Source organism: Danio rerio, chromosome 11 (assembly GCF_052040795.2).
Source record: "Danio rerio strain M-AB ecotype USA chromosome 11, GRCz13ab, whole genome shotgun sequence".
Lineage (NCBI taxonomy): Eukaryota > Metazoa > Chordata > Actinopteri > Cypriniformes > Danionidae > Danio > Danio rerio.
Genome location: NC_141031.1, coordinates 14,339,825 through 14,356,266, shown reverse-complemented (window position 1 = coordinate 14,356,266; position 16,442 = coordinate 14,339,825). Strand labels below are relative to the sequence as shown.

General features: G+C 35.2%; 1 protein-coding gene and 1 long non-coding RNA gene across 3 annotated transcripts in view; one reads left to right on the top strand and one right to left on the bottom strand.

Moving 5' to 3' along the window:
• Positions 1–16,442, top strand: part of LOC147834759 (uncharacterized) — a 436,363-nt gene that overhangs the window by 242,871 nt on the left and 177,050 nt on the right. The window contains exon 3 of the long non-coding RNA XR_015502488.1: positions 4,226–4,330. This is a non-coding gene — a long non-coding RNA (uncharacterized LOC147834759). The remainder of the gene's footprint in view (positions 1–4,225; positions 4,331–16,442) is intronic.
• Positions 1–16,442, bottom strand: part of wdr18 (WD repeat domain 18) — a 156,020-nt gene that overhangs the window by 102,350 nt on the left and 37,228 nt on the right.

Here is a 16,442-nt window from a genome sequence, read left to right as displayed (position 1 = left end):
CACATGCAAGCTCTGTTAGAGAGTCATTTTGTCATTTCCAGTTCATAATAGTCCAAAAGACGAAGATAAACATGGCAGTTTATTCATGATTCAGGTTGCTAAAACACTTTTGCTCCTGTGTTTTGACGGCTTCTCTTTTTTTCCCCGCGTTTCACTCTCGCTTCACTCTCGTGCTTGTCCTTTTTTCTGAATGGATCAGATGACGGAGACATTTCAGTTATCACACTCCTTTTACCATCAGCTCAAGAAGTTCGTTATATCAAATATAGAAGCGATCGTGAGCTCCCGGAAGAAAGCGAATACCGCTCGCACTTTTAGACGGGCTCGTAAAACAACTACAGGACATGGCAGATTTTTTCTTCTTGGCTTTGTGTCTGTTCACAGAGACCACAGCAAGGTTTGTTTGAGCCCGGGTCATCCATGGCTGGTTATTATATGCATATAGTATTTCCATGTAATGTCTCAGCTTTGCATTTAAAAAAACATGGCGGTTCCTTTGTTTACGTTCTGTGTAGCTCCACGAGCTCGTGACGTATCTCTGTAACCAATCAGCGTTCAGCTGCACGTGTAGCTCCACCTTTTGGTACCTTTTCTCCTATTTGGGACCCTTTCAAAAGGGTGCCGAAAAAATGGTACGGTACGGTTTGGTTCGGTACGCTTTTTACAGTGGAAACGGCCATAAAAGCGTACCAAACCAAACTGAACCATACCATACCACTCAGTGGAAACGGGCCTTAAAGTGTGTTTCCTACAAAAAACAAAGCTGGTTATGTTTCACAGCTGTCTTTTTATATTTTTTCAATATGCATTTAGCCGGGAGAGCTCGCGCGGAGTGGAGCTCTCAGTAAGGGTCCGTCAGAAAAGTGCTTCTATTTTTATTGCTCCGCTCAGCGCGAGCTCTCCCGGCGCATAAACACATATTGCGAGGGCTTAAGTGTGTGTGTGTTTGTGTGTGTTTGTTTGTGTGGTGCAGTCCATGTTTGTGTATCTGTGTGAATGAGAGTGTGGTGCTGTGTATGTGTGCATGTTGTTTTTATCGTAACATGCTACTAAACTACGTTACATTACCCTATTACCAAAAACAAAACCTCGAAGCTCATGATAAAAGCCAACAGCACATAGCCATTAGGCAGTATTCTGCCTGCATGAGCATCTGTCAGGCTAGCTTGTGTGGGGTGTCCCTTACGTCGCCTTTCATTGATTGAGCTCAAGATCCCTTGATTAGCATGTAGAATCACAGTTGGTGAAAAATAGCACTTTGATTGGCTGTTCAGCAACAAATCAGAGCGTGAGAACATTAAATAAAGTGACAAAGGTAAACAAAAGACCAAAGTCAATTCAGCTGTCAGTCACCTTTTTTAAATATTTTGACTCATTTTCACATGTATTTGACTATTTATTTGCAAAGCTTGATGTGTGACATGAGGTTGTAATATCCCCCTAACCTACCCCAATCCCTAAACTTAACTTGACTTATAAAGGTATCAAACTTTTTTGAGGCGATTCATTTCTGAAACTTTTATCTTGGTATAATGGTCTCATTATGGTATCAATCAAAGGATGCAATGTTTGAACAATTAGGTGCACATGCTCTTCCAGAATGGTTTGGTAGTCCTTGGCAGTGACACAGCCATCTAGCACAAGTATTGAACCTAGAAAATGCCATTATGTTGCAGCCCAAATTATCACTGGGCATGCAAGTCTGGGTCGTACGCTGCTCTGGGGTTTCTCCACACCATAACTCTCTCGTAGAGCTTAGATCGGGCCCAAAAACTGAAACTTGACCCTACCCGAGCCCATGCAACTTGTGTCTGAGCCCAACCCGGTCTGACACATTAATTGTAAGTATGAGCTCAAGCCCATTTTAAACCCAACTAATTTTTATCACATGGGCCGTTTTAACAGTCGTTCTCAACTACAATTCTGAGTTGTTGGCAACAACAAAAATTAGTTTAGATATATCTTAATGAATAATTTAACAAGGACGAAGCATATAAACTGCATTGTTTTTTTGTTTTTTTTGGTTCTGCATTGTCAGAATGGATTGAAACAAAAAAGGGTTTGTTTCAAAAAATGTGTTCTCACTGGTAAAATGAAACATTTGTCATTATAATTTCTTTCAGCAATATATTCACCATTATATAAGCTAGAGTAGCTATACTGACACTGTAAAACATTTATTTTCATGCAAAACTTTATGGGCCCTACCATACACCCGGCGCAGTGTGGCGCAAGGCGTGGCGCAGTAGTCTTTTGGTAGTTTCAGCTTGGCGCAAGAGTCGTTTTGAGGCGTTGCGCTACGCTGTTTAAATAGCAAATGCATTAACGCTCATTTGTGCGCCCATAAGCGTTCTGGTCTAAAAAGGAAGGCATTCTGAGGCGGACCGCTGGCGCGTTGCTATTTTGAGAAACTATAATAGATTTTTCATTAGACCAAAACTAACCCGATCTAAACTTCGCTTACGCACTGCTTAATTTTAACAAGCTTAGATTTGCCCACCTGTCAGGTTTTAGACCATAAGGGACACATCATGTTTTTTAGGATATAACTCAGGTTTTTGAAGACATTTTGTTATTATTATTCATTTATTTGTTTGCTGGAAATTAGATTTGCGCTTAACAAACAAAAGTATTTATTTATAGTCTAATTCATGTCTGTGCGTAAAGGTTTCCCTATCCAAGAGCGAATGTGAAAGTAGTTCCATTATCTCTCATTCTCACGCAGTAGATGCTCTGTATAACAGTTTTCTGTTAAAAAACTGTTAACTGTTTGCTTGTGAAATGCTCATTTTTTCCACTTAGACTTACTTTGCGTCCTGTAAATAGCGAATGCGCTCTTGGCGCGACACAGCTGACTCTTAAAGGGAATGGGAGATGAGACTCTAATTGGTTTATTTTCAAAACACACCTATAACTCATTAAGAAAATAAACTGAACCCTTTTAGACCATGCACCACGGCTCAAGGCAGATTTCCCGTTCTTAAATTAGCAAAAACGCGTCCTGACACGCCCTGAAAGCGTTTGCGCCCTGCGTTTTGCGCTTTGCGCATGGACCGTCAAAATAAAGCCCTATGTGTTAGCTACAAAACAAAAAAACATATCAAATGCTTTTCGTAATCATAACTGTAAAATGCAATATGATCATTTAAATGATGTGCGGCCAGTTTCATTTTCACTTCTGGGTGTGGCTTATGTCTCCCGTCACTCTGATAAAAAGCACATACATGCAAATCATTCTTTAAGCGAGGCTCTCAAACAATCGCTCTGTGCAACAACTGAATGTTATTTACAACTTTATTACCTGTTATTCACAGCCTATTCAAGTTCTGTTCACTAAAGTAAGGGTCATTAGCATCATTCTCGGTACTAAACAAACAGATCGCGGACGCGGTCAGCTCACGTGTGATTTCACGGCCGCGAATAAATCATTGCATTTAGACATAAATGACATATCTGGTTGAATTATACTATTAAAATACAGTATAGGGCTGCACGATTAATCGAAAAAAAGATCACAATTTCGATTCAACCCTACACACGATCTTAATTCAGCTTTTCTACAATTCAGCCTATTTTCAAGGTCAAGCGAGAAGCTTAAAGGCAGTCGCACAAGTCTTCACAGGAACAGGAACTCCTTTAAATGGCATTAAAAGTGTCACATACTGTATTTATAAGGTATAATTCACCCAGAAATGTAATTTCTGTCTTCATGGAATGAAGTATTTGCGGCTGCGAAATCACACCTGAGTTGACCACGAGCTAATGAGATCGCATGCATGTAGCACACCAATAACGCCTTCTTTAGCAAACAGAACCTAAATAGGCTGTACATAACAAGTAATATAGTTGTAAATAACGTTAAGTTTGCATGTGTTTTATAACAGTGGCGACAGCCATGAGCCGCACTAGGAAGTGATAATAAAACTGGCCGCACATCATAACACATTTTACGATTATGATTACGACAAGCATTTGATTTTTTTTTTTTCTTTCATAGCTGTGTTGTGCATGAAAATACATGTTTAACAGTGTCAGTATAACTACACTAGCCTATATAATGTTAAATATAATGCAGGAAGGAATCTGATAATGACAAATGTTTTAATTTACCAGTGAAAACAAATGGTCTAATAATGCTGTCAATGACAAATGACAAGCATATGTCTCAAACATAATAATTAAATTTTATAATACATTATACATAATACATAATAATTATGAATAGTTGTATTCAGATGTCATCATTTTATTGAATTAACAAACAGGACATATTGAAAGTCTGTTCAAGTCCATCATAATGACTGTAAGAAATTTAGCATTTTAAGCAACGGTAGTGTAGCAGTAATGTGTAGCAGAAGCCTAATATTATTATTGTTGTTGTTGTTTTACCATATCGTCACTTTAGAATTAAAAGGTTCTATCTGATATTTTTGTCAAAATTGAGTTACTGACATATTCATATTAAATGAAAACTTGTTGTTTACATGTTAAGATTAAAAAAAAAAAGTTGCACACATACCGTTTGCTATATGGATTGCAAAAACTTTGAAGCTCAATATCTCAAAATCATTCAGAAGGCAGATACAGCCTTATAATTCCAAGGTGACGATATGTTTGAGAATAAACAATAATAATAGCCTACTCATTTTGACCTTTATTTTACATCTAAAGAATCGTGAGGAAGTATTGTGATCTTGATTAAGCCAAAAAAAGGAGATTTACATTTTAGCCAGAATTGTGCAGCCCTAATACAGTATGTGATGCTTTTAATGCCATTTATGTGGTATCCATGTTGGTGTGAAGACTACTGCGACCGCCTTTAAGATTCTCTCCTGACCTTCAAAATATAATTAGCTGAATCCTATTAAAGCTGAGTTAAGATCGTGTGTCGAGTCGAATCGAGATTGTTACTTATTTTCGATTAATCGTGCAGCCCTAAGTAGCGCTTGTTTTTTTTAGTGTCCATGTTAATGGATCAATATTAAAGCTTTCATATCGCACATACAGCAGCACGTTAGTGCAGAGCGTGAGCAGAGCTGAAGCAGCAGAGCCGTAATCATTTCGGTGCTGGGTATATTTTTGCCACAGCTCACGCTAAATTGAAGTGGCATTTATAATGACCAAAAACACACTGGATGACAGTAAAAATAGCAGTTTTACCCAATAAATGCATTGATAAGATTGAGCACTGTTTCTGCTCTACATACATGCAGCTTCAACTCTGCTTGTGCGTTCAATGTGCGCCAGTGGAGGAGATGCTGTTGCAGGAGCTAGAACGTTGCTGCGCATGACACACATTGGCAATTGTCACACTTTGTAGACTCACACGTTGCTTAGGCCAACTTTGCTAAAATTTTCTTACATTTCTAATTATGGCATAGCCCAAATAGGCTAATTAAGTAATGACTAAAAAAAAACACAAATGCTTGATAGCCACCCAACCTGCGCCTGAGCTTCACCTTTCTTGAAGAGGACCAGTTTCATTAGTAAACGGCTTAATTAAAAACTGACTTATAAAAACCCTCAAAAGAAACACAATGTTGAATGGTGACACATATATAAATTCTGCCCTGACTGCATTTTGAGTGCGGTTTACTTCCTAAACTTATTCATTTCACATACCTTCCGGCTTTATTTACTTACATATAAAAAGCAATATACTTCATGACTCAAAGCACTCTCCATTATAATGAAGATGAACTATATTCAAGGCCAGAGCATCTGTGGCTTGAAGAGCTGACTGAAATCAGTTTTCTGGCCTCATATGAACCGTTATAAAATTCATAAACAGAGGCTTGGTTCAAATGGAGCAGGAAGCAAGAGCAGGACTCAGACATTTGACTTGAAAGCAAAACAGCTTTGACATTGAACCCAATCAACAAGCTTCACCCAGTCTCATTCTCTGAGTAGATGAATGTGGTGATTTCTCCTTTGGAAAAACGCAAGTGCAGTTTTATTTGTATAATTTCTATATGACCACTAATCTGAGATTTAATTCTCAACTAACAATCTCTTAAGTATTAAGAAATCTATTAAATACAGATTATTATGAGATTATTAAAGAAACCTCCTGAAAATAAATAAACACAGTGGTCCGTCGGCATAACCGTGTTCACATGCTCGGTCCTGCAGTTTCAAAGATTTGTGTGTGTGCAATTTGACATGCTGTTTTTGGGGGTTTTTTACAGCGCATTGTGTTCTGCATCCTGATTAGCACTTTTTTTTTTCTTTTTTTTATGCGTACTGATTGGCTGTAGACCATTGTCAATTAATCTTCTCCTTGCTGTGTGTAGCGAATTAGCTCAAATTGAATTAAAGATTAATTTGAACGGGGCTTCCAAATAATCGACTCTTTAAATCCAAAAGAATGAATCATCCAGTGATGTTTCCAATGGACAGTTGACTTCAAATACGGCTATTGCTATCAAAATATAAAGAAATAAAAAAATTGTGTCTAAGCAGGTTAAAACAAAATCAAAGTCTAAGAAATTTGATTCATAAATATGCACAGGAATCTTTATAAAAAATGAAACTATTGACTAATCTAACAGAAACTAACATCTAACATGAACACACATTCATACAGGTTGAATAAAGCCAAAATAATTATGTGTCTGATCGGCCACATTCATTACACCGTGCCTCCTGTACAGTACAAAATGCGTTTAGCTTGCCAAATTTACATGAATCTATGATCGCTAGCAGTGTGACTGAAGAGTTTTAGGGCCTACTCACACTATATGCTATCCGAACCGTGCCCAGGCCCATTTCCCGGATCGTTTGAGCAGTGTGAGTGCTCTGAATCGGGCTCAGGCACTGTTCACTTGGCCAGCCCAGGCCCAGTTGGAAGAGGTGTGCCAGAGCACGGTTCACTTGGGCTTTGGCGCAGTACACTTGTGTGTGAGTGCACAGCGCACCTAAGCCCCGAAACTGAAAGCGAGACGCGACTTTTAAGGGACTGTTTCATATGGATTAATTAATCATTCTTACTGTTCAATGAACGCAAACTGTCGTAGTTTATCAAAGACATAAACCCCTCACTGCACGACAGCTGCGCACCTTCAGCAAACTTCCTAATACGTGCAGCACGAGGATGTTATGGTCGTTTATGAGTGTCAAAAGTGGCTGATCTGTTCTCGAAATATTTGACTGTTATATCTGATGATAGAACTGAAGAAATCTCCACTGTGCTGAGAAAGAGAGCTTCTCTTCTAATAAACTGAACAGCGCATCATCGATCACTTAAGAGTGCCTAGGCCCGAAATTAATGTTAGTGCGGGTCGTCAGGGGAAATGGGAGGGGGGTGCTTTGAGTAAGACTGCTTTGGCCCAGCTCAAGGCAACTGTACATAGTGCGAGTACGCCCTTACTGTATGTTTTCAAGTTTTCTCCCAAACAAACCCAAAAATGCCAAAGAAACATCCACGCCAAAAGACAGAGGAAGATGCTAACCATCACATTTCCGGACATGCTAAGTTTTTTCTTACTGTAATTTGCTGTTTGTTTCTGACATAAAACATAATTTCAATTAAATATTGATTTTAAATACTTAAATGAGGAAATGTGAAAACATATGATCGATAGAAATTTTTTTTTACTAAAAATCCATAGATGATAGAAATGTCAAAAATATCAAGACTAATTAAAATGCAAAAAAATAATCAGTCAAATGATACATTTAGTTTTGTTTTTAAAAATATAACACTTCAATTTATACAATATTTGTAGGGATGTCCCGATACAACATTTTAACTTCCGATACGATACCGATATTGCAGCCATCAGTCCGATACCGATACCGTTATAAATCAAATATCAGCACAAATTATGAATACTTTACTTTTACCTATTTTGTTGAGTCGAATGCATGAACGTCTAGATCAAACTGAGAACAAGTCAGCAACAGTAAGTATGGAAAAAACAACCAGTTTATTAATTATTGGTTGCATAAATGTGAACTTTTACATAAGAATATATAAAAAGAATTGAAGAAAAAATATTAAGACCCTGAAAAATATCTTAATTGAATAAACAAAAATAAATTTTTAAAGTGCAAAATGCTAATTAAAGGTCACTTCAGTTATTAATTTTTTTACCATCAGCAAAGAGTAGAAACTGCTGAGAGCAGGAACATAAGAAAAAAAATATTGTTAATTGAACAACTGCTAAAGGTTCAGTGTCCAAAATTTCAATTTCCCACACAGCTTTTTGATAAATTTTTGATCCAGTTGAGCTGAAAAATAGCTTTCACACTGGACAGCAGAAATAATTTATTGTTAATAAAAATGTGCAGTATAGTTAGTACAAACATTTACATGATCAGAGCTATTTCATCTGTGTTTGTATCATAAGAAGATTATGGCTGTATCAATGTTCCCAAACATTATTAATTTTATAATAATATATATTGCACATATTATTTTTAACATTAAAATAATTGCAGAGGCTAGATTGAAACACAGCTTTTCTCCACAGCACTTGAAATAATGTGACTTTTAAGAATAATTTTATTTATCAGACTTTATTATATTTGCATATTTGCACAGATTCCACCCTACTGCCCACATGGGAAAATTAGACAATGTAAATAACTGCAAACTAATGTGCAAAGCTGACACTGTTTATCAGAGCACTTTATCTTTCTGGGCTTTTTAAAGAAGAGTTAAACATGGGAATGTCTCTAATAAAATTTTCCTTCTGCCCCAAAAGTAATACCATTCTTTCTTTTAAACTGTAATGGCCCTCAGCAACAGAATTATTTCTTATTCTTATTTAACAGACAAATAAAACAACAACGTTTAGCATTTTTCATGACACTGTTCCTTTTCAGAGTGTTCAAGTAAAAAAATAAAATAAAGAATAATAAATCCACTATTTCACTCCCTTTCTTGGTGCTGCTGAGAGATTGAGATTAAAAGTTTGTGTATAAAATATTGAAGAAACGCAGCTAAAGAAAGCAGAATCCGGGACATGTTTGGCGATTTAGAAATATTGGCTGAATGCAATTTTTAAGCCTCAAATAAAGGACATGTCCGGGAAAAAGATAATGTATTGTAAGTTTTTTCCCGCGTGTCGTCGCGCTCTTCTCAAAGCTAAAGTCAGAGCAGGTGTCGAGCACGTCTCTGTGGGTCTGCTGCAGCAGCAGAGCCCGCGAGTCTGTGGCGGAGACTTTTTTCTCATTTCGTTTTTCAGCATCGATCTCGCAATATGAACATTCGATATAGTCACATTGTAGTATACAATATGTTGAGTCTGGATTATAATTTATCATTTTGCAAGTGTTTTTTGAGACCTGTAACTGTGTGAAGATTTTAAAAGCATCCAGACATAACTAATTGTACCGATAAATTTTATTGAATTGTTTATAAAACTGTAGAATTGATTTACATTTGATTATTTAATTACTGCATACCTGAATACAGTTCGACACTTTAGGAAAACAATAAAACACTGTTTATTTACTCTGTACCTTTTTTGTTTACTATTATTATTATTATTGTTGTTATTATCATTATTATTATTATTATTGATCTGTGCTTCTACATAGTTTATTAAATTTTATGTAGTTCCCTACAGAATCATCACAATCAGTATAAAATGATCAATTCTTTCCAAAGAGTTATTCAACTCATCTTGCATTCATATCACAATATTTATCGCAGAATAAAAAAATTGCAATGTTAAATTTTTCGAATATCATGCAGCCCTACTATATTTCATAGAAACCATATATTAAGATACATTTCTAAAATATTCCATTGTTTCTTGGGGATGTGTAATTGTAAGACAAATAAAAACTTAAGTACCAATAAGGTAATATGCAAAGTATCTAAACATTCAGCATTTTCTTTATTAATCTGAATGTATACCTACGGTAATTTGTTCTGTAGAATATCAAAAAATATATATATAAAATCTAGCTTAAAGGGGCTAATAATTTAGATTTTTAATTACAAAATTAAAAACTTATTTTTATTCTACCCAAAATAAAGCAAACAAGACTTACTCCAGAAGAAAAAAATATTATTGGACATACTGTGAAAATTTCCTTGCTCTGTTAAACATAACTTGGAAAATATTTTAAAAATATAAAACACTTTAAAGGGGGGCTAATAATTCTGAATTCAACAGTATATCACTCTCCTTCTCCGATTTGATTCAAAGACTGTTTAATTTGTTAGGCAGTAATTGTGATTAAGCTCTATAAAATAAAACTCTCACTTTTTCAGCAGAAAAGTAATTTAAATACATTTACTATTAAAAAAAATGCACTGAAAACATGCTTCAAACACACAGATAATAATTTAAAGAGTTCAGTGCAAAATCATCTTTAAATGCAGTTGTCACTCTTGAAACATTACAGAGTGTATTTAGTCTAAGTATCTGCAATTATATGTTATGGTTACAACTGTATGGGCCAAACTGTTAACAAGACGACTTCAAGTGCAAATGAATCCATCCCAAAATCAAATGAAGGACTTATGCATTTGAAACCATTCCAGGAGGATTCTGGCGGCATTTCAATCTAATTTAAAAGGGATCTTCGGAACTCTTAGGTTTCGCTAACTGAAAGGTTTCCCTGTCGTTCACAGGCCAGCGGTAAATGGGGAAGCATCCAGATGAACGAAGGGCTGAATGCAGATGATGATAAAGTTCAGGTTTTAAGTCCTCTCTGCACGGGCTTTAAAATTCTCATCAGAACTCAAGTGCCCGAGAGGACTCAAATCATCACACACTCATCTACAACAACACAGGAAAGTGATTGTAAAATAAATCTGGCATTCACAATGTTGTATCATTTTATTAAAAAGGCAATTCAATTAAAAAAAAAATATATATATATATATATAAAATTACATTACTATCTTGTCAAAATATAATTTCCCCAAAGATATTCATTTACAAATAAATATTTTTATGATTTTCATAGCAAAAAAGTGGTTAATGAAAAAATAAAAGGCTAACGGCCACTTTATTAGGTACACAATTCTAATACCAGGTTGGACCCCCTTTTGCCTTCAGAACTACCTTAATCCTTTGTGGCATAGATTCAACAAGGTCCTAGAAATATTTCTTAGGGATTTTGGTCCATACAGTATTGACATAATAGCATTATGCAGTAGCATTCCAGGATGTGAATCTCACGGTCCACCACATCCAAAAGGTGCTCTTTTGCAGTGGTTACCAACCATTTTTGCCTGAGACCTCCTTTCAAGTGGAAAGTATTGTAAGGCCCTTGTAAGTTAACATTTATTGATATTATGGCTCAATAAAGTTTGTAGTAATGATAACAAAAAGTTTGTTTTTAGACAAAATTATGTTTATTACTATATCTAGATATTTTTATGCACGAATAATAGCCTAATGTAAAAAATTAAAAAAAAAATCAGTAGACCATTTGTAACTGAAAAACATAAGCCTTTGGCCTTTAAATTGGCCCTATATTAGTTGCCAATAAGTTGCTATTTTTTTTTTTTTTTTTAAGTTTTCTGTCAGTACCTGTGATGTCCCTCCTGTCAATTCTTTGCAAAAAAATACTCTGGGCTTGTTGCAGCATTGAGGATAAGTCATCTAAAATTTTCCTATTAATTTGGATGGCCTCATGCAATCATTAGCAAGAACTTTGGTGCAGATAGATAATGCACTGTGGCTGGGTCAGGGACTCTTTGCTTCGAGAAAATGGAAGGTGAATCCGTGGGATTCTGCCTTTTTTGTGAAGGACGAATTACAAATTTTTCCTTTTTTTTTTTTAGTCAGGCAGGGGATGAAATGAACTAAGGCAACGTTCTATTAATTGTCCACAGCTAAAAAAAAATTTCAAATATGAAACGACTTCTTGAATTTGAGTTCTGGTGACTGCGGAGGACATTCAACCCAAGTTCAAGAAAGCAGTTTGAAATGATTCATGCTTTATGATATGGCAAGTTATCCTGCTGGAAGTAGCCATCAGAATATGTGTACACGGTGGTCATTAAGAGATGGACATGGTCAGCAACAATACTCATGTAGGCTGTGGCGTCGACGGCAGTTTATGAGAATGTTCAACCACCAACAACCATGGCGCGTTCAAAGTCACATAAATCACCTTTCTTCCCCATTTCATTATGTTTTTAAGCATTCTATACATTTCCTAGGCATTCTATTGAACATCGGATGTTACACATTGCATTAACTTACCCACACACATAAATAATTTCCTACACTGGTTATTACCGCAAACAGAGTTGCTATTTACTGTACTGTACTGTATTCTTCTCATGATCCCCATTTAGCTGGTAATGAATCAAAAGTCTTGCACATACACATGAATAAGCAAATTACTGTGTGGTCAAATAAGGTGGATATAAAGTATAATGTATCTGTGCAGAAAGCTACTCCAATTAGAACTTTTCCAGGGAAAGTGATTTTAAAAAGAGAATTGCATTCGATGGAGATTTAATTTTCTCCCTGATTTAATTTAAAATATATACATTTGAGCTTCAAAGATGAATATAGGACTCAGGAAAATTAAACGGCATGAGGGTGACTAACTAATAACCGGAATTTCAGTTTTTCAACTCCAAAAAATTATGTTTTTTGTAAATTGCAAAAAAATAAAAATAAAGTAAACTAAAAGCAATTTGCTACTTCCATTATTTAACTGACAAAAGTGAAAATAAATAAATAAACAAAAACAAAATAAGTTGTTTTTTTTTCACTCACCAAATCAATCATATTCCATAAATAAGTAGTGACAGAAGCATGTTTAACACTGTGTTACATCAACTTTTCTTTTGATTACAATGCTTAATTGTTTTGGAATTGAGGAAACTAATTGTACCAATCTGAGAATACCAGCTTTTTAAATGCTTACAGTCAGTGGTTGAAATAGTCTGATTCTCCTTTTCACGAAGAGCCATATATTTTCAATGGCAGAAAGAGTCGAACTCCAGTCAAACCAGTCAAGCACATTTCCTCTATAACTATGAAACAATGCTGTCATAGCCCATGCAGAATGAGACTTGATAACCAAAGCCTTTCCATGAAAGAAATCATTTTGATAACACTGTATGCCACTGCTATTCCAATATCTGCTCCTATGTCAGTGGTACCTTTGCACATATGCCAGTCACCCATGCCATTTGCTCTGCTGCCTCCAGAACCATGGCTGTTGTTTGCTTTTACACTGTCACTTCTGAAATTTTGAACGGTCCCTCTGGACTTTTAGATTTTAGTCTTAAAAAAGAAATTCCACAAAATATTCCTGCTGAAATAAGGACTCCTCTGACCTCAGCACACATTGGTAGTATTTTCTTGATTGTCTGAAGTGATCTCTGAATTACAAACAAGCAGCATCCCTGCACAGAACTGCTGTATAGCTTACTTCTTAATTATACTGTAGATGCAAGTAGTATTTTTTTGATGCAGCAAAAGACAGCGGTTTCTTAGCATTTTAGGACTCAAATGTCAAGCACATTCAGCTGAAGTTCTTGCCTTGTCCTAGACTACACAACTGAGATTACTCTGATTCCCTGAATCTTTTCACAGTATTACAGAATAGGATTGCATGTTTTTGGAAATATATGGCATTGTAATGTTACGATTCTCTGTGTTATAAATTGCAATATGAATAAAATTTCACCAGATAGCCTGAAGAGCTCTATTTAGAAGGAAATGCCTAATTTAGATTGATTGGGTCGATATTGTAAGGGAAACGTAATTCAATAAAGCAAAGAAAAAGAGTCAATCAAACAGCATAGAGGAATTACAACCTACTTCACACATAACGTCACACGGGTTCCTGGCTGTAATAGCAAACATGACATGTTGTTCGGTAGGATGCCAAATTCAAAAATAGAAAACATACTCTTTATCGTACACCACACGGCATTTAATGCCAACCGCAGACATCTTTGGCTAAAAGGGAGCTGAATGGATTGTGGACCTAATTAAAATTGCTCGACTGCAGTTCTTATTTTATATAAGGCAAGTTCAAGCTATGCTGAACCATATATATAACTCATTTTTGATTGCAGCTTGGATTTCAGCAAAAACTGTTCAAATACCCTGCCGTACAGATGCATTTCACTGTCAGAATGCAGTTGTTTTGCTTGTTGATGAAATATACTAAAGGCCTTGTATAGCTCCGTCTTCTTTTTTCTTTGGCTTTGCCTAGACATAACCTTGGTTATTAGCACAACGAAGTAATTTCTCTATTCAGGTACAGAAATTAAATAATGAAATCTAAAATATTGATTTACAGTCCTCATTGTATTAATCATTCAGTAAAATTATTATTCCTAAAAAAATACTAATTTACTTTTTGTGCTCAAATGTTTTAAACTCTCTCGACATGCCTTTAAAATACTTGCAGATTCTAAACTTTCAGCCTGTTATGGTTATACTTTGCATTAACTGCACGAATCTCATGTATTTTTAACTTCTGTGCCAATCAACTATGGCAACTCAACATTGTAGATCCTGCAATGTGACTATTGCAGACACACACATGGCAATGCTGAAACAATTGTGCAGCCCCATTACACAATGTATAGAAGGTAAAATTATTCACAAACTAGAATTTAGATTCAATTTTTTTTAACTATTTTGGAGCAAAATGTTGAGTCCTGATCAGCTGCTTATTTTAAACCCAAACATGAAACTCTGAACCAAGTTTCTTGGATTTTGTTGCAGCCATCAAGTCAAAACTTAAGAGCACTTATGATAAAAACTTTTACAAGCTTTTACAACTTTAGTAAGCTGTTTGGACAGAACTGTGTGTAGGTATAGTTTGTCAACAGTCATATTGGAGTGATAGAAACGCAAAAAATTACTGGGATTTTGGATTTTTCCTATTTTAATGACAGAAAATTTACAAAAAGATTTAGAGGCCCACCACACTGTGAAGTAGGAGTGCAGTTTTCCCCACCCACCGAATTGATTGACAGGCGCCATGTCTCTTTAATAAAATGTATAAAAGTCCACAGAACATTATTGCAAATAAACTGGGATTAAAACATCTGTTCCAACTCTCTGTGATTTTTCTAAGTTTAAAACATTTTTAGAACAAAGTATGTTTGTAATAAATACAGTAAAATTGCTATGTAATTCTTAACCACTATAATTACCAATGGCTATATGATCAATTAATGCGGATATATATATATATATATATATATATATATATATATATATATATATATATATATATATATATATATATATATATATATGTGTGTGTGTGTGTGTGTGTGTGGGTACTACTAACAGCATTTGTGACACTCATTTCAGAATAAACTCCACCACAAATACATGAAAAAAACTCGCTTGGTATTTTTGACTAATAAGCTGTATTTCAGCTTCATTTGTGTCTGTCTCTATCAATCACTGCTTTTTATCTGCTGGAGAAGCAGACACGCATGTCGGAACAATGGGCGGGCTACAAAAAGTGCTACATTGTAGTCAGACACCAAAATGGGCAGATTCTGGAGGCTATAATAAATTATCTGATGGGAATTTTGAACTGAAAATTTACAGACATTCTGGATACTCCAAAGGCTCATCTTACATCTTGTAAAAGTTGTAAAATAGGTTGGCTTTAAAAGTGCCCTATAAAAAAAAAATCTGGGTATACCAAGGCACAGTCAAATAATAAGAGGTCAGTATATGAAAATGGCCATTCTGTGAGCCTTAAACATAATTTTTCCTTGTTCTCATTAATTCTGTGAGTGTAAAAGCCAGTTAAAATCAGGCCAATCAGAACACAAAACAGACTGTTGCGTGACTCATCTCTCCACCACTTACATTATTAATTATTAATAAATGTAAAAAGTAGTCTGTTTAAAATATTTTGCATGCATTTATTTCAGAGTTGTGTGCATGTGTGTAAGAGAGAGAGAGAGAGAGAGAGAGAGAGAGAGAGAGAGAGAGAGAGAGAGAGAGAGAGAGAGAGAGAGAGAGAGAGAGAGAGAGAGAGAGAGAGAAGAGCTGCATCATTAATATTCACGACCATTCCAAATATGGTCAATATGAAGCTTTTGATTCTAGTAGTAATCTAGTTTATTGTTTTTATTTGTTTTTTTTTGTTTTTGTTTTTTTGTTTTTTATAACTTACCTAAGGCACATATCTACTTTTATCAAAGAACAAAGTTTTAGTATGTTATTGAAAACACTGGGCAAAAAAGATACATTGTACTTTTGTCAATTAAATAAATCTAAAGAGAAATAACAAATCACATTTTTATTTTATTGCAAATTACAGCTTTTTCTTCAAAAAAGTTCTTTAAATCTTGCCTTTTAAACAATATTTCCTCCAAAAACCTCAAAAATGTTCCATAAAACATGATTTCAGAACCAAAAGCAGGCATATTTCACTTATGCCTTTTCATACATCACATTATTTATTTTACGCTATTAATCTATGATCCTGCAGGAATCATTGTAATATTTTATTTCATATTTCAT